The sequence below is a fragment of the Chrysochloris asiatica genome, unplaced genomic scaffold (assembly GCF_000296735.1).
Source record: "Chrysochloris asiatica unplaced genomic scaffold, ChrAsi1.0 scaffold00047, whole genome shotgun sequence".
Taxonomy (NCBI): domain Eukaryota; kingdom Metazoa; phylum Chordata; class Mammalia; order Afrosoricida; family Chrysochloridae; genus Chrysochloris; species Chrysochloris asiatica.
This window is the reverse complement of record NW_006408565.1, coordinates 8779204-8799781: the sequence shown is the minus strand read 5'-3', so window position 1 is coordinate 8799781 and position 20578 is coordinate 8779204.

The window sequence follows — 20578 nt, the reverse complement described above, 5'->3', positions numbered from 1 at the left end:
CTAAGTCTACTGACTATTTTGCACATTAATGGTGTTAAGTGTGGCAGAAATGAAAGCCAAGGTATAAGGTGAGAGTAATGTTGGCTGTCATTGTTAAGATTTTGCGTCAACTTGACTGGGTCACGATTCTCAGTGGTTTGGCAGTTATGTAATGATTTAATTTGGAAGTTATCTAAAGATGCAGTCATCCTCCATTTTGTGATGTGATATGGTTATCCACTTTTGCATAATGCTTATTTTTTGTATAAAAACCTGATCTTTGGAATCTAACCATGTCTATGAGTAAGAAGCGAGTACACATTCACCTGACGGCATGAGCAAACTGCTTCATTTCTCAATTCTCTTTTCTTAGCTTACAAAAAGATGGGACTGGGGCCAGAACAAAGAATAAAGTAGCTTTGTAACCTTTTGACTTGACTAGTTGCCAAAAACAGAAGCAAAGTTGGAGACTGTCTTAACTTTGTTAGAAAGGAACTAGCAAAGATTCTAATAACAAGCTCTAAACATGATTGAACATTTTTTTTTACTTTGTCATGGCTGTGCCTGGACATGGCAAAGAACAGAAATGACAACAACTAGTATCAGGACAACAGGGTCCTTCTCTCTCAACTGATCTGCACAATTATTTAGGTTCAAAGCTTAACAAAATCAAGATACTGTTTTAAAAAGAAAAAACTAGAAAACTCAAACACTTTCCATTAGAAAAAGACAATACTGGAAATAATCTAGCACTCACAGAATTTTCCAGCCTTCAGATACAACACAATACCACGAATGAAAACCAAGCAATTTGTTTTAAATGAAATATAATGGAATTGAAAACATTAGAATACATTACCAATAAAGGTAAATTTTGTTTCACAAAACTTGTTTCAATATTAAACATCAATATGTACACACATGTATTTCAGTACTGGGTAACAATGTTAAATGTACAATTTATTGTGATCCATGATCCAAAAAGTTTGAAAGCCCATTTTACCCAGAAGATAAAAGAGAAAACCCATAAGCAAAATGGGAGAAAAACAGTCACTTTAAACATGCAAAATAACCTTTTGTGTTGTGGTGGCTTTCTAAGTTATAGTTTTTTAAGGCATGCCTCTAAAAGAGAACAAAAAAGGAAAAGGAAACTGTCTGGCGACAGAATCATTGGTTTAACATAGTTATTCTAAATACACAATTTCACAGAACGTGAGATAATGAGACTAAATAAATATATAAAAACAGGAGGCATACAGAAGAGATAAGATTTTCAGTTTATACACAATTAAACACCGTACCAACATGAAAGGGCCTATTCCTTATGCAAAAGCTTGGGTTCTCATTTACAACATTTAGTCATCAATGGTACATACTCAGTGCTGCTTAATCTTTAGCAATATAATAGCCAGGGAAAGGGAAAAGCAGATTTGAAAAATTCTACTTTATTTTAGATTTCACAGATGGTTCTTAAATTTAAATTTCTTATATTTAAATTTAAGAAAGAAAAAAATGCATAGATAAGATAACTAACTTGGAAATGTTTTTGTAAGACATTTATGAACTATTGTTATTCCTAATATATACCCTGATTTATTAAATATTCAAAGGAAAAAAAATCATACACACATATTCTAATTATCCTCTCCACAAAGAGAGACTATCATACTAAAACCATCAATCTCATAGGGAAATTAAGACCACTGTGCTAAATTAAAATTTTCTTACTCTGAGAAAACAAAGGGGTGGGGATGGGGTAACAAATGAATCTGACCTAAATCTTTCTCAAGTACTAAGGAAACTAAAGAATAAAGTTCAATTTCATCTAAGAGATAACCATTCTAATTTATTCCCATAGTAACAGTGCTGACAGCAACAATCTACCAATTTCCCTAAATTCAATAACTTCCATATTACTCTATTTCAGGTGAAAAGCTATTTAAAATGTTAAAGAAACTGATTATCAAACCCACAAGTAAGAGTTGCTTTTGAAACAAAAATGAAATGTTAAGGAACATTCTAAATAACAAAGACTAAACCACAATAGCAAAGCTTACACTTCTCAGCTGCATAACAATACTTTTCCTACCCTTGAATGCAAAAGACATTCTAGACAAAAGCTACTACAAAAATCCATGGTTTCAACAAATATATCTGAATTGAATAAGAGCAGTTAATATGTTAAGAATTAAAATAATCAAATTCCTAACCAGCTGTCACTTCTTACCAGAAATTAGGGTAGTTTTGTTTTTTTTTTCCTGTTAAGCAGAGAACATGAGTCTCAATTATTTTCAAAATATTCAGAAAAATAACTTCTTATCTGAATCGAAGACTCTTGCATTAAGCTTCACCTTCAATCTGACAAATACAAAATCATGTACTATTAAAGATGTAGTTAAGACTATTTTTTCTTTTCACTTAGAAAAAAAGCAAAAAGAATAGCATTAATATAATCAATAGTACTCTAAATGACTATTTACATTTTTCATTAAGAAAAGAATTGGTTTGTTAAAGCTCCCCTCCTCTTTTCAAAAGTAAAAATAAAACACTAACTTAAATATACAGTAAAACCTGCAAACACCATAACCAGTGTAAGGCGAAAACCTGTCAGATAAGGAAAACTCAAATGTTTTTCCATTAATAGACACACAGAAAGTGGTTACAACTGCACTCTGTCAACCCCGGAGTAAGACCTACCAAAATAAGGCAGTTTGGCCCAAGTTCCAGCTCTCACAAGTTTCGCTGTATTTACTCTAAAACATGGTAGTCCTCAAGAGAGGATGTACTTAATCTTGCACAAATTTCTAAATCTGGAAATGAGACCAGAGGAAAATATCTTATTTGATACATCATTAACAAAAAGACAGAAATTCCAGTTTTAGATATTTAAAAACTTGTTAAATTCCCATGGAATGGGTTAAAGATTTCAGAGCTTAAGACTACTACATAAACTCATTTATACTCTGCAGGTCAGAAAAGGAAAATAATTAACTGCAAGAGGTAAGTCATTTTAGTAATCTAGAATGCATTTTATTTAAACCTGCCTACACAGGGTCGCTGGACTCCTGTGTAGTGCTGGGAGTTAATGCACTAGACTGCAAGGTCAGTCAGAATCGTATGGTTGGCGGTTCAGGCTCACCAGCCGCTAGGGGTTGCTATGAGTCAAAACTGACTGGAAGGCACTTAACAACAACATACAGTACCAGTATCACTATGAGTTGAACCTGACCCCACTGCACACGATGACCACCACCACCACCTTTATACAAAAATGGTATGAACTCTGCTGCCAGAAAGACTAAATTCAGATTCAGCTATCCTGCTAACTAGTTGTGTGACTTTCAGATGGTTAAGTAACATCGGGCCTTGATTTCCTCACCTATTAAATGGAGATAGTACGAGTACTTACTTAATAGGGTTTTAAGAATTAGAGTTAATATAAGGGGCTTTCAAATGTTACAGGAAAATCATACTATGCTTTAATTCCATATTACATAAACTTTTTGAAGGCCCCTCATATATGTAAACCAGTTAGAAGAATATTTAATATAGCATATTATATAAGAATGAACTTTATTATTATAGACTTCTACATTCAGTTGTAAAAAGTTTCCCAAATAAAACACATAAGGTCACCTAAGTAAGAGCCAACGTGATGGCAATTAGCAACAGCAAAACAGAAAGAACATGATTTTATACTAATTAAACTATAAGCCGTTTGAATTGCAAGGTCGGCAGTTCAAGCTCACCAGCTGCTCCTTGGAAACCCTCTAAAGGGTCACTATGGGTCGGAATCCATATTAATGCAAGAACCCGAATAATGAAGCAAAATCCATATTAATGCAAGAACCTGAATAATGAAGCAAAATCACTCCAAGAATGATGAAAAAGACAGATTATTTAAAACCTAGTTTAAAATGTTATTACCATATACACTGGTAGAAAGCAATACTTTCTTCGGATAAAGTTCAATTTAATACTAATTATGTTAAATCTTACAACTTAATTTAGACACGGACAAGTAAGGTTAAATTAACAATTTAACTGTAAATGTAAGCCCTGTGTATCACCTAGTTCACATAAACAACCCAAATATCTATCAGTGTACTGTACATAGGATGTACCCAAATGATACTGAAAGAAATGTAATACAAAGATTATTTCTATTTTCCAGGGAGGGAAAAAAAAATCTAAATGGCACAACTATTAACCAAGCTAATAAATTAAAGTGCAGCCCACACAATCTGTAGTAAGATCTTTAAGATAGTAAGTACTGACTGCGCCTTGGACTGATTATCTGTTAACTTATTTACAATAAGTCCAAAACAAAAAACCAAACCCACTAACACTGAGTAGATTCCAACTCAGAGGGACCCTCTAGGGCAAAAAAGAAAGCTCATAAGGTTTCCAAGGCTGAAATCTTTAAAGAAGCAGGCTACCAAATCTTTCTCCCATGTAGCAGCTGGTGGGCTTCAACTACTGACCCTTTGGTTAGTAGCAGAAAGCTTTAACCAATGCACCACCAGGTCTCCTCTATAATAAGTCGATTCTATTTAAACTACACATTTCCTTTTCTGATTTAAAATACTGCTGCATATTTAAAAGGAGAAAATGGTAAAGACAAATTTTATGAAACCCGTATTTAAAAATATTTCAAGACATATTAGAAGATAGCAGAAAAATATCCTAATTATTTCTACTTTTAATAGTTAGCTAAACAAGTACTTAGGTTGATAGGACCAAATAAAATATCAAGATGATGATGTGGCTTCTGTTGATTGCTATGCTGTTTCTTGCTTGCTATGTTCTCTGTCAATAGGGCAGTTTATTGTGTAACCTATATATTCGGTTGTTGTTGTTGTTGTTATGTGCCGTGGAGTCGGAACCGACTCATAGCGACCCTGTACAGGGTTTCCGAGGGTGTAAATCTTTACGGGAGTAGAAAGCCTCATCTTTCTCCCGCGGAGCAGCTGGTAGTTTCGAACTGCTGACCTTGCGGTTCACAGCCCAAGTCGTAACCACTACGCTACCAGAGCTCCTTATATATTCGGTACACAAACATAAATCTATTTTTAAGTTAATCAACAAGTAGAAAGTCCACCTATTTTCCACTTTACTATAAACATTTAATTATCTACCCCTTTATTTGAAACAAATTAAATGAAGAGGAATAATAAACTATTCCTAATATTTTAAAATATCCATATCCATTTTTAACTACTCTTTCTCCATTTAAATCATGAGCTAAAATATCCTGCTGCTATGTGCAGAACACAAAAATTCTTTAGGAAAACAACTACCCAAAATGAAGTTCTATAAGGTTTTTATTTGCAACCACAACAAACTGTGAAAACCGTTAAGTCGTTAGCTAGAATACTGAAACCATACTGCAAGATGCAAACCGAAAGGACGTGGTTAAGATGTACTGGTTCTCCCATTTTTAAAACTGCACCTTCCTTAAAACACATCTTAGGGCTCCAGGACAAATAATAAAACATGTAAAACAAAACACAATAGCAAGTAAAATGGCAAGAAATAATAAGCAACACCAATCAAATCAAACCAAAAGGGAAAAACCTACCAGATGTTAATTATGCAGCAATAAACTTAAAATTGAATCCTCAGAGTTACAAACTAAGACTGTGCCAAACCAAAGAAAAATTTCTATAGAAAACCAACAGTGATGGATTCTTCTCTTGAGCTTTAAAAACAAACAGTAAGCTATCTTTAGTGATCATACTTTTCTGTTTGGCGGCAAGGTAACAGCGGTACAGCCTTTTCAGTAATTAGAGTCTATATCAGCGTTCTACACAAAGCCCAGAAACATGAACATAACCTCTCCAATGAGAACATAAGATGTTCATTGCACTTAAGGGTTTCTATGTAAAATTTATACCATAATTAGGCCAAAGACATTTCAGAAGAAAAACAAAGTCTCCCATCCCAACCCCACCAACCTTTTCAACTTCTACTTTATAAGTTTCTTTTCTTTAGTCCCTTGTTGGAAGGCAAAATTACTTCAGCCCTGACTTTAAAAGTTTGTGTCATAGATGTCTTAAACTCAAACTCTCATTATTATGGTATTAAATTTATTGAAAGTTAACACTAATTACTATAGTGAGATTCTAGCCTAAACTTTGATACAACCCAAACCTACTACTCTGAGTGTATGTACAGGGCTTTTTTTAAAAAAAATAACCTTGGAATAATCATCACTAATTCTTTAGGCCCTTTTTTATTTATGAAATGAAGACGGAGGATTGAACTCTTTGGTTCTAATTGTAAAAATTTGGTAGCGAAGTAGTTACGAATCAGGCTGCTAATCTCAGGGTCAGCAGTTCGAAACTACCAGCTGTTCCGTAGGATAAAGATGAGGCTTTCTGCTCCCGTAGAAAGCCTATGCAGGGTCGCTATGAATCAGAACTGACTCCAAGGCACGTAACAACAACAACAGATAAACTGTAAGAATCTATCTCGGTGCTCTTGGCTGGCACAAACAATTAAGCAAACAATTACGAGGTTGGTAGTTTGAACCCATTCAGAGGTGCCTTGGAAGACAGGCCTAGAAATCCGTTTCTGAAAGCCACAGTCTTAAAACCTCTAAGGAACATGCACATACAGGGTTGCCGTGAGAAGGAATCAATTTAACGGCAACAAGTCGGAACCGACTCGACGGCACTTAACAACAACAACACATTTAGGCCTAGACTTAGACATGCTCAAGAAATTGAGAGTTTGGAAATAAAAATGGCTGAAAGAGGGCCCTGAATCAACTCAAAGATGGGGCTAACTATTGTGGTGTTGTGGGTTAATGCGCTGGACTGCAAAACCACAAGGTCGTGGTTCAAGCTCACCAGATGCTCCTCAGAAACCCTATGGGTCGGAACCAATTCAACTGCACTTAACAACAACAAAGTTCCCATGGCTTAGGGGAGTAGGGGGAAGTGCACAAAACTAGAGATAAAGAAGCATTTGTAGTCAACATATATTCATTGGGGTTAGTTTTTCAGAATGGAAAATTATGAGACCAGGATGAATGGCAGTTCGTTTCCAGAGCAGGTCCTGGGGAACTTTCAAAGAAGTTTCCCTAAACTGTTAGGTAAGTCCTGAAAGCAAACCAGAAGGGTTCTTCTCTGTGACTTCTAGGACTAAGATGGCCATGCTCCAAAAAAACAGCTGAAGCCCAATTTTGGAATAAATTAAGGTCTATTATATTTTCTTACATGAGGGAGCTTCAAAAAAATCGTGGAAAATCTAATTTTTTCCATGAACTTTTTGAAGTCCCCTCGTATGCATATGTATCTAAAATTAAGATTTTTCTATAGTAACTCACTATTCAAAAGAGAAGCTGAATATAATTCTGTTTACACCCTAAGTATTAAGTTTAAGAGCAGAATTTATATAATTACAAAAAAAATTATACACAAAAAAATCTACAATTAAATGCTAGGCATACACAGAAAAACAAAAAGTATCCAACCCTGTACACAATTAAACTTCGGATCACAATATTTGGACAACTCAATCCCTTCACTTTACAGATGTTAAATGCTGTCGAGTCGGTTCCGACTCATAGCGATCCTGTACAGGGTTTTCCGAGGAGTGGCTGGTGTGTTTGAACCGCCGACCTTGCGGTCCAGCGCATTTTCCTGCAAGGGCACACCGTTTTGGGTCGCTATGAGTCGGAATCAATTCGATGGCAGTGGGTTGCGTTTGGTTTTGGGTTAACTCTTGGCTAGAAATTAACAAAACCTCCAGAGAAATTTAAGAAAGAAGCCCTAAATCTCAAAATGGGTAAAAGATGGTTTTAAGACTAAGATGTAAACAATGCTATTATTATGTTATTAAGTGCCGTCGAGTCGGTTCCGCCACTTAGCGACTCTCTAGAGGGTTTCCAAGGAGCGACTGGTGAGCTTGAACCAAGGACCCTGAAGTTCAACCCGATTGTGTAGTCTAGCGCATTAGCCCACGGCGCCAGAGAAGACAAAAAAGTTACAAGAAAAGTCTAAGAAATATTGCCCAGTCTGACTTAAAAAACTGGGGTGGGAGGTGGAGATTAGAAAATTTGTTAAAACACTTAAAACTGCAGAAACAATGTATGAGGCCAGGATTGAGATGAATAGCTGCATAAGGAGCTCAACTAAAGAAAACGTACTTTGAAATTACTAATGAGCTCTTCATTAGAACACGTTTCCACAAACTAACATTTCTGGCAATTAACTTACTACCTATGGGGCGAATCATCTCCCCCCAAAACTGTCCTCTGTCATGCAAACTATCCTATAAGTAAAGCCCATTCAGAAAAAAGGGTGGACGCTCCCAGAACATCCGTATCTTTTTGTCAGCTGTGCACATCCTTTCTCAGAAAAGACAAAACTGCCAGGACGCCCTTAAGACCCATCAATTACTAAAATCGCACAAATCCAGCGGCCTACCATCTGTCAGTCTGCTCTTCAGAGAGCCCCAAAACTGGGCTCCCGCGAAGAACCGGAACGCCTTGGTAGGCCTAAGGAAGCTACGTGAGATCAGTCTAACCCAGTGCCGTGGGGCAAAACTCCCTCCAGGCCAGGGAAGTCTTCCCAGACGGGGACTCTGATAAAGTCCTCTAGCTAAGAAAACGCCGGGAGAACCCTAAGCGAAGGCACACATGTCACACATTAGCCTCTGAATGGGAGAAGGGTCAAAGGTGAAGAAAGCTGGGGGATGAGAATCTGGGGTTCTTGACATAAACGCTGAGTTTGCCAGTGGAAGAGGATAAGCAAGATGAGAGATCCCGTTGGGTGAAAAAGCAGTGAGTTGTCGGGATCAGGGCTTGCAAAAGAGGGGTGTTAAAATACGAATGGGGGGAAACAGGGTCAATGACTGAAGGAAGTGCCTGGGGGGAAAGCAAAAATCAGAGCTGAAAGAGGGATGAGGCTGAAGAAAAGCAGCTACAAGTGCGCCAAGGAGAGAAAGGATAGCTGAAGTGAAAGGAACGCGGCCAACTTGAGAGAAAGGGCTGAGGTGAGAGAAACCCTGCAGGGACAAGGGACCGGCGAAGAAAAACCCACCCAGAGGAACCGGGGTTTGACTCGTTTCCCTACATGCTGTATTCGACCAGCTTCCACTCCGACCTGGTGGCGGTGGAGACTCACCCAAAGGATGCAGAGGCCCCACCACAACAGGGCATGGGGAACAATCCAAATCCACCACAGAACCAAGGGAGTGGAAGAAACGGCGGCGTTAGCGTGACCCGGATACACATCCCTAGGAACCGGAAGTAAGCGGCTACGGTCGACTCATAATCTACACCTCTTTCCCACCATCCTCCAGCAGCCTTTGGGCGCATGTGTTAGACCTCACGGGGCGGGTAATCTTCTGGACCCCGCCCACTCCGACCCTGGGAGCTCCGCCTCTACTTACGCTCCTCCCCTATTTACACGCCTAGTTTGGCGCCTGTGAGTGCTGAATGGAGTGGATTGGATGAATTACACTACGCTGAGGACCTGGAAGCACAAACACGTCGGATTAAAAAACAAAACAAAAACTCAAACTCTTTTTCAAAAAACTTAAATTTGGTGGACTTATAAAAACTGGGAGGAACAATGGGTGGTAAATTTTGGAAGATGCTTGGGAGGCTGTTGTTGTTGTTGTTAAGTGCCGTCGAGTCGGTTCCGACCCATAGCGACCCTGTACAGGGTTTCCGAGGGTGTAAATCCTTACGGGAGTAGAAAGCCTCATCTTTCTCCCGCGGAGCGGCTGGTAGTTTCGAACCGCTGACCTTAAGGTTCGCAGCCCGATTCGTAACCACTACGCTACCAGAGCTCCTAGCCTAAAGTGACTTTTTTATCCCCAATATTTATTTGTTGTTGTTAAGTGCCCGAGAGTCGGTTCCTACTCGTAGTGAGCCTGTATAGAGTTTGTGAGGAGCAGCTAACTGGTAGATTTGAACCATCAACCTCATGGTTAGCAGTCCAGTGTTTATCCTACAACGCCGCACCAGGAACCCTAATATTTATTTACTTTAATGCCCTGGTGCAGCGCTGTAGGATAAACACTGGACTGACTGCCAACTAACTACAAGGTCAGTGATTCTAACCCACGAGTCACTTCTCGGAAAACTTAAACAGGATTGCTATGAGTCTGAACGACTCGATGGCACTTCACAACAACATGTTATATCTGTCTATAAAAAAGTCCTGGTGTGGTGCTGTGGGTTAATGCACTGGACTGCAAAGTCGGTTGGAACTGCAAGGTTGGCGGTTCAAGCTTACCAGCTGCTCCTCGGAAACCCTATACAAGGTCCTGTGAGTTGGAACCAACTCAATGGCACTTAACAACAACAAAGGAAAAAGTACAGCCAGAAAGCTGCTTCGAAGCCAGATGGTGAGACTTGATCTGTCTTAAGGAGGGAGCAGTTCCTGGAGGACATCATGCTTTGTAAAGTGCAGGGTCAGCAAAAAAGACGAAGGCTCCCTCAACGAGTTGGATTGGCACAGTGGTAGCAGAAATGCGTTCAAGTATAACAATTGTGAGGATGGTGCAGAACTGGGGCACTGTTTTGTTTTGTCATGCATAGGATCGCTATGAGTCAGAACCCACTAAAACACACCTAACAATAACAACATATTATAATGAACTTACAATTAATTTCTATTTGGTGTAAATTCATTTATATATTTGATCAGTATACTTTAAAACGCTTCATTAATTTTAAATTACTAGTCATGTATAAATTTATGAAGTTTATTAAATGTGGGGGCCCTTTTTAAGGAGAAAAAGAAAAATTACACCTACAATATTTTATAAAACTAAATTTTAGGCTGAGAAAAGAAATTATGAGTTTTTAAAAGCTCACAAATACCACAGATATCATAAAATCCAGAAAAAAAACATGTTTTTATTAACTGTTTGCCACAACTAAAATACATTTCTCCTACATTTTCTTGGCTGTATATTCTCGCTCATCTCTTCCTATGACAATTTACTTCTTGTTGTTAAGAGCCGTGGAGCCGGTTCCAACTCATAGAAACCCTATATAGGATTTCCAAGGAGCAGCTAGTGTGTTTGAACCATTAACCTTGTGCTTCAAACCAACCTTATGGTAAAGTGCTTAACCTACAGAGCCATACAGGAATAATTTCTGAAGCTTCTTAACTCCTCTCACACACCACATCTAATTCATCACTAAGTTATATAGGATACACTTTCAAAATCTGTCCAGAATCTGGCCACTTATCGTTTCTACCAATCTGTGACCGGTTGTCTTATTTGCATCCTTGCCTTCCCACAAACTATTGACACAACAGATTCAATCTCCTGTTAAAGTCTTAATCAAATCAAATCCTTCCTCCAATGGATTCCCATCTCACAGTGAAATCAAAGTTCTTACATTAGTCTACAAGATCCTCAAGATTTGATCGTCCTGATGTAGCTATGTAGGTTAATGTGCTAGACTGTAAAGCCATTTGAACTGCAAGGTTGGCAGTTCAAGCTCACCAGCTGCTCCTTGGGAACCCTATACAGTGTCGCTATGGGTTGGAACTGACTTGACAGCACATAACAACAACAACCTCCATTACAGTCCTGGGGTGGCACTGCAGGATAAGCACTGGACTGCTAACTACAAGGTCAGTGGTTCAAACCCAACAGCTGCTCCTTGGAAACTCTATACAGGGTCGCTATGAGTCAGAACCTACTAGATGGCACTTAGCAACAACAGTCCCATTATGGAGTCATAGTGTGGCACTATAGGAATAAGCACTGGCCTGCTAACCGCAGGTTGTTAATTCAAACCCACCAATGCTCCTTGGAAACACTATATAGGGTAGCTACGAGTTGGAACTGACTCAACAGTACTTAACACCCCCATTATGAAGTCCCAGTGTAGTGCTGTAGGATAAGCATTGGATTGTTAACAGTTAGGTGGACAGTTCAAACCCACCAGCTGCTCCTATACAGGCTTACTATGTATTGGAACCAATTGGACAGCACTTAACAAAGCAACAACAGTTGTTGCCTAGTGGTAGAGTTATCTTTCACAGATAACTGGGTTAGATTCCAGGCAAATGCACCTCATGCACTGCTACCAGATGTCACAATGCAGATGTGTATTGCTGTGATACTGAGCAGAACTTTCAAACTTAGACAAACTAGGAAGAAAGATCTGGGGATCTGCTTCTGCAAATCAGCCAATGAAAACGCTATGAATCACGTCAGTCCCATTCTGTACGTATGATTGCCATGAATCCAGCTAACAACAGCAACCCCATTAAATCTCTGATCTCTTTTCTTACACCCTCCATTGTTCCTCCAATCTCGACACAGTAGCTTCTTTGCTTTTTCTCAAATCTGCAGGTGGAACCTGGCCCTTTGTGCTTGCTGATCTCTCTGCCTGGAATGCTGTTTCCCTAGATAGTTGCACCTCTCACTCTTTACATCTTTGTTCAGATATCACCTTCTCCATGCCACCTTCCTGTTGTTAAATGCTGTCGGATTGGTTCTGACTCACAGTGACCTGCACAGGGTTTTTAAGGAGATTGTGACCCCCCAGGATTATCAAGGAGATTGCCACCAAGCCTGTCTTCTGAGGCTCCTCTTGTTGTTGTTAAGTACTGTCAAGTTGGTTCCAACTCATATCATATGAACTTTATATAGGGTTTCCGAGGAGCAACTGGTGAGTTTGAACCACCAACTGCCGGGGTCTGACCCCGACATAGTTGTCATGCGTGTTTGGTTCACGAGGAGGGGAGATCCAGCGGCGATAGGGATAGCGAAAGAATACACAGAGAAACAGAAGAAGGGAGACAATGAGGCACCCCAAAGCCAGGGTGGATACATCACTGGTGGGCAGGCTTGGGACTACAGGCATCATGGCCTCTGCAGGCAGCGACTCACTGCCCTGCAATCTTTAATGGATGCCTTCCAACCCGTAACGCACCGCAATCTTTACTCCATGCCTTCCAACCAGTAATGCACAGATCTTTACTCCATGCCTGCCAACCAGTAATGCACTGATCTTTACTCCATGCCTGCCAACCAGTAATGCACTGATCTTTACTCCATGCCTGCCAACCAGTAATGCACACCTGGGGAGGCCCGGGCCTCTGCTTTATTTAGGGGAGGAGTTTCACACCAAGCTGGGAGGGACTAAAACAGGATACAGCTAACATCAGTAATTTTCCAGACATTCAGGTAATTTTACATTGTACTTCACTGGTTCGAATCCCAGGCCAGCAACTTGAATTCTCAGGCCCAATTAACATATCTATAGCCCCTGAGGTCAGTTGGGGGAAGTTGAGAGTTCTGCAGGAGACGCCCAGGTGAATGGGCTGCACCTGGAAAAGGGATTAGGGAGGATGGGTTCTTTGTCTATAGAACAAAGAACCGAGAAGTAGCTAAGATATTTTTAGTTAATCCTTTGGAGAAAGGTTTAACCTTGCAACCTTTAGTCTTGGCTTTAGGAAAATATCACATTTATCTGTGGATTGTCAAAGGCTCCAAGTGTATTAATTTAATATATATACCTGAATATTAATATGAAAGCAATTTGCCATTAACTGCCAGTGGCCTCATTTGTTACACTCGGCCCTAGTGGGCCTCGAACCTCTGATTAGTCTTACATGGTCTGCAACAACCAACTTTGGTGTTCAAGTCTACCTTGAATCCAGTGCTTACTCTACATGCCACACCAGGACTGGAATACTGTTATCCCCTTGTACTCCCTAGCCCAATCTCTTACTCTAACAGTTCTTATTCCCACCCAACTGCACAAGTTGACAAGTGGCACTCCATTACTAGCCAAAAGTTTGGCAGTTTGAACCTACCTAGAAGAGTCCTGGTTGGCACTGTGGGTTAATGTGCCAGACTGCAAGGTCGGTTTGAACTGCAATGTCGGTGGTTCAAGCTCACCAGTCACTCCTTGGAAACCCTAAACAGGGTTGATATGAGTTGGAACCAACTCAACAGCACTTAACAACAAGAGGAGGCTCAGAAGACAGGCTTTGTGGCAATCTCCTTGAAAACTCCGTGGAACAGTTCTCCTCTGTACACATAGGATCACCATAAGTTGGAGTCAATTCTACAACAACCAAAAAAATATTGGGCTGGATGTCTCTCTCCCTGCACCAGAATGTAAGGGTCATGAGAACATGTATATTTGTCTGGGGTTTTTTGTTGTTGTTGTTGTTGTTGTTTGCTTGCTGACATATCTCTGCACTAGGACAAAGACTGGCATATTGTTGTTAGATGCCACCTAGTCAGTTCCAATTCATCACTACCCTGTGCATAACAGACGAAACACTGCCTGATTCTGTGCCATCCTCACAATTATTGTTATAGTTGATCTCATTGTTGCTGCCATTGTGTCACTCATCTCCTTGAGGGTCTTTATTTCACTGTTCCCTGCTCTACTAAGTGTGGTGTCCTTCTACAGGAACTGTCCCTCCTGATAACATGTCTGAAGGATGAGAGACAAGACCTTGTCATCCTCTCTTCCAAGGAGCATTCTGGCAGCATTTCGTCCAGCACAGATTCATTTCTTCTGGCAGTCCATGTACTTTTTTTTAAAAAAAGCTTTTATTTTGAATTGAGTGGTAGTTTGCACGGGAGAACAGCGGTTTTGCACTCATCTTACCATGTTTCATTTCATTGCAATGATTACAATCCCCTCGATGCATCATTATTCAACAGCATTTGCTTCTATTCCCTTTGGGGTTCTTTTTTGGGGGATGTACACAAAAACACTCAAGAATATAATAATTTAGATAACCAAAGGTCACATCCTTAAAGCCTGCCTCCTGGCTGGCAGCACACAACCTTTCTCTTCCCATGAGTCTAGAGTGCTTGGCAGCTCTATCTCTATATGTCATCATCTTTGCCTCCATCTCTGGTGTCACTCCTTCTCTGGATTATTGTTGTTGTTGAGTACTGTCAAGTCGATTCCAAGCCTTAGCAACCCTGGTTTCCAAGGAGCAGCTAGTGAGCTTGAACCACCAACCTTGCAGTTCAAATGACTTCACAGTCTGATGCATTAGCCCACATTGCCACACCAGGACTTTGGATAGAGTCCCACATTTTACTCATGCTCTTCTTCTTTGATGGTCCTAGAGTCCTCTGTTCCTAGATTGTAAGATTTACTACTCCCCCATTTGTTACAAAACTTCTACCTTTACAGCTATGACCATCGAATTTAGGCACGGTAACAATTAATCACTATTGAATCATAAGAATCTTATCCCCATCTCCTTTCACCAGACCCATCTAGACAAGATGAAAACTATTCAGTAGGGGTTCTACCTTCCCCCACATACTCTGAAACTAAAGTCCCTCTTGAAAACTTGTAAGCCAGCCACTTTGTGCCTTTATAGTTCCCCTTCCCTCCATTTTAGGTGGTGGTGGTGGTGGTGGTGGTGTGCTATGGAGTCAGTTCTGACTCATAGTGACCCTGTACAGGGTTTCTGAGGCTGTAAATCTTTACGGGAGCAGAAAACCTCATCTTTCTCCCATGGAATAGCTGGTACTTTCGAACTGCTGACCGTGAGATTAACAGCCCAATTCATAACCACTATGCTAGAATACTACTTTACTTTGAATAACTTCTGAATTCTACTTGAACCTCTGGTAGCTCTCTGTCAATATATGGTTGCAGTTGTTTTTAAATTATCTTCAGCAAAACTTTACTTGCATGTGATATTAATGATATTGTTCAATGATTTCTACCTTCCGTTGGGTCACCTCTCTTTGAAACGGGCACAAATATGTCCAATTAGTTAGACAGGTTCTTCATCAAAATTTCTTGGCACAGTTGAGTGAGCACTTCCAGTGCTGAATGTTTGTTGAAAGATTTCAATTTGTATTCCATCTATACCTAGAGCCTTGTTTTTTGCCAACACGCTTAGTACTGCTTGGAATTCTTCCCTTCAGTACCATCGGTTCTTGATCATATATTACCTCACCTCTTAAAATGGTTGAGCATTGAATATTTCTTTTTGGTACAGTGACTCTGTTTATCCCTTCCATCTTCTTTTAATGCTTTCTGCATCATTCAATATTGTCCCCATAGAATCCTTTAATATTGCAAATAGAGACAGCTTGCATTCTTCCTTTTTTGTTTTCTAACTCCAGATCTTTGCACATTTCATTATAATACTTGACTTTGTCTTCTTGAGCTGCCCTTTGAAATTTTCTGTTTAGCTCTTTTATTTCTTCATTTCTTCGGTTTGCTTTAGCTTCTCGGTGTTCAAGAGCAAGTTTCAGAATTTCTTCTGACATCCATTCTGGTCTTTTCTTTCTTTCCTGTCTTTTTAATGACTTTTTGCTTTCTTCTTGGATTATGTTCTTGATGTCATCCCACAGCTCTTCTGGTCTTTGGTCATTACTGTCTAATGCATCAAATCTGTTCTTGAGGTGGTCTCTCAATTCAGGAGGGATATATTCAAGGTCATATTTTGGTTCTCATGAACTTGTTTTAATTTTCTTCAGCTTCATCCTGAACTTGCTTATGAGCAACTGATGGTCTGTTTCACAGTCTGGCCTTGTTTTGGCTAATATTGAACTTTTCCACCATCTCTTCCCACATATGTTGTCAATTTGATTCTTGTGTATGCCATCTGATGAGGTCTAGGTGTAAAGTCCCTTTTATGGTGTTGAAAAAAGGTATTTGCAATGAAAAAGTCATTGGTCTTGCAAATTTTTATCCTTCAGTCTCCAGCATCATTTCTAATACTAAGGCCATATTTTCCAACTACCTATTCTTCCTCTTGGTTTCCAACCTTCCCATACCAATCACCAGTAGTTATCAATGCATCTTTGATACCATGTTTGATCAATTTCAGACTGAAAAAGTTAGTAGAATTCTTCAATTTCATTATCACTGTCTTTAGTGGTTGATGCGTAAATTTGAATAACAGTGATATTAACTGGCCTTCCTTGTAGGTGTATATGGATATTATCCTATCACAGGCAGCATTCATTGTATTTCAAGATAGATCTTGAAATGTTCTTTTAGAAGTCAAATGTAACACCATTCCTCTTGAATCTGTTGTTCCTGGCATAGTTGCTATTGTTGTTAAGTGCTGTCAAGTCAATTTTGACTCATAGTGATCTTGTATAGGGTTTCTGAGGAGTGGTTTGTGAGGTTGAACTCTGACCTTGTGGTTCAAACAGACTTTGCAGTCTAGGGCATTTACCCCACAGCACCACACCAGGACTTCCATTCCTGACGTAATAAACCATATGAATGTCTGGTTCAAATGGATGCAAGTCCATTTTAGCTCACTAATGCCTAAGATTTCTATTTTTATAGATTCTATTTCATTTTTTACAACTTCCAATTTTCCTAGATTCATATATCATACATTCCATGTTCTGATTACTAATGGGTGTTTGAAGCTGTTTCTCCTTATTTTGGGGTTTGCTCCATCAGCAAATGATGGTCCCAAAAGCTTTAATCTGTTCACATCATTATAGTTAACTCTACTTTGAGGAAGAGAGCTCTGGTAGTGTATTGGTTATGCAGTTTGAATCCACCATCCACTCCCTGGGAGAAAGAGGCTGTCTGCTTCCGTAAAGATTAATAACCTAGGAAATGCAATACAGGGTCGCTATGAGTTAGAATTAATTCCATGACACTCAGAAGCAGCAGCAACTACTTTGAAGAGACAGCTCTTCTCCAGATACATTTTGAGTGCCTTCCAACCTGAGGGGCTCATCTTCCAGCACTATATTGCACAATATTTTGCTGCTATATGTAATGTTTTCATCTTCCAGCACTATATCTGACAATGTTGTGCTGCTATTCCTAAGGTTTTTAGTGGCTAACCATTCAGTAACCTGCTGCCTCTCCTTCTTCCTAGTCTTAGTCTGGAAGCTCTGCAGAAAACTGTCCACCATGGGTGACGGTGTTAATATTTAAAATACCAGAGGCATAGCTTCCAGCATCACAGCAACACACAAATCACCACAGTTAGACAAACTGACAGAAGAATGGAACATATAGGGGGCAAAATTATGAAAACTTAGATATTACCAAATGCCTTGAAGAAATGATTTACTGAGCCTGAGGGCTCAAGTCCATGTTCTCAAGGGACACCATAGTCAATGAACATACCATAGGCAGGTCATAAAGACAATATTCTACATTCTACTTTGGTGAGCAGTGACTGATATCTTGAAAGCTCATGAGTGCCTATCTAAGGTGCAACTATTCATCTTTCCCTGTTCGAAGGAATGAAGAGTGACTAAAATCAAAGACATTTGGAAACAATTAGTCCAATGAACTAATGGACCAGGTGCACTTCAGTGTCCATGACTCCGAGACCAGAAGAACTTGATGGTGGCTGGCTACCACAACCAACTGCTCTGAAAGGGATCACATTACAAGGTCCTGGATATAGTCAGAGAAAATATGTAACAAAACTAAAAAAAAAAAAAAAACCATAAGGCTTATTGGTGAGATGGAGACAGGTGGAACCACACAACTTGCCCTTGTGACTCCATTTTCAACCAAGCAATAGATAGGTATATAGGAGAACAACAACACTAGTGAGGTATGCCACCATAGAATAGTCAACCATTGGAGAGGCAAAGAACAGCATTTACCTAAGGATAAAATTCAGAGGGGTGGAGAAAGAAGGAGGAATGGAAATAAACAGAGAGAGGAAGTGGCATAAGTGATGTTACATGGAGGGGATTGCAATCATTGACATATAGAAAAGTCTATGATTTATTGAATTTAAAACTGATGATCTGCTCTGTAATCTTCACTCAATTCACAATAAATAGTTTAAAAAAATGAATACAGCAAAAATTGTTTTGTATGAATGAGAAAAAGTATATACAATTTCTTTTCTTAATAAACAGGAATTCTGAAGAGATTTAAAAAACAATTAAATACTGATGGCAAAGCTTCCAGGATTACAGCAACTCACAAGTTACCATACTACAAAAAGCTGACTGACTAGTGGAGGTGGCATGTTGTTGTTAAGTGCTGTGGAGTCAGGTCTGACTCATAGCAACCCTGTACAGGGTTTCCAAGAAGCAGCTAGTGGGTTCCAACAGTCAGTTTTGTGATTAGCAGTCCGGTGCTTAGTCTACTGAGCCACACCAGGACTCAACTGGTGGTACATTATGGTGGTGGTAGTGCTGTGCCGTAGAGCTGACTCCGATTCATAGAGACCTTGTATAGGGTTTCCAAGCCTGTAAATTTTTACAGGAGCAGTGCCCGGTGGACTCGAACAAGCAGTCCAACATATAACCCACTATACTAACAGGGCTCCTTGGTGGCACGTTGCAGACACTCAATAAATGTTTATTGAATGAAAAAATAGTGTCTTTGCTTTCAATAATCCGAAGCCGTGTAAATTGAGCCACTAGTTCCACCAGGGGGCACCCATAAGAAACAAATGTGATCGCTTCAGAAAAGTTACTCTTAATTTAAGAAGCCTGTACACATAACTCCAAAATAGAACTAAAAGAAAGCACACAAATATCTCCCCACAGCAGAAGATGCTGTATCTCCTTAGCAATAAAACCCTTCAATGTCTTCACAGTCTTTAAAAAATGGAATCTAAGGTTTTTACTATGGTCCTTCTTGACCTGCCCTTCCTAACTCTCAGACACCATTCATTACCTGCCTGCCTCCCTTTCTCTTCACATACTGAGCTCCAGCCATGCTGTCCTTTCTGTTTTGTTAAAAAATCTCTGTTCTTCCTCAGAGTTTCAGCATATACTGTTCCTATAACCTCAGACATTTTTCCCTAGACCTTCCAATGAACGGTTCTTTTTATGCTAGTCTCAATTAAAGTTGTTGTTGTTGTTGTCAGGCGCCATCGAGTCGGAACCGACTCATAGCGACCCCATGCACAGCAGAATGAAACAATGTCTGATCCTGGGCCAACCTCACTACCACTGCCACACTTGATGCCATCAATGATGCCACCTGGCTGATCCATCTCGTTGGGGGTCTTCCTCTCTTTCTCTGTACAGGGTTTCCAAGAAGCAGCTAGTGGGTTCCAACAGTCAGTTTTGTGATTAGCAGTCTGGTGCTTATTCTACTGAGCCACACCAGGACTCAACTGGTGGTACATTATGGTGGTGGTAGTGCTGTGCCATAGAGCTGACTCCGATTCATAGAGACCTTGTATAGGGTTTCCAAGCCTGTAAATTTTTACAGGAGCAGCGCCCGGTGGACTCGAACAAGCAGTCCAACATATAACCCACTATACTATCAGGGCTCCTTGGTGGCACGTTGCAGACACTCAATAATACCCAGCATGACATCCTTCTCCAGTGACTGTTCCCTCCTGACACTATGTCCAAAGTATGAGAGATGAAGTTTAGCCATCTTGGCCTCCAAGGATCACTCTGGCTGCACCTCTTCCAAACAGATCTATTGTTTCTTTTGGCAGTCCATGGCACTTTTGGTATTCTCCTCCAACACCACAATTCAAAGGCATCAATTCTTCTACGATCTTCCTTATTCACTGTCCAGCTTTCACATCCTTATGAGGTTATTGAAAATACCATGGCTTGCATCAGGTGCACCTTAGTCCTCAAGCTGACATCCTTGCTCTTCAACACTTAAAAAAGTTCCTGTGCAGCAGATTTGCCCAATGCAATA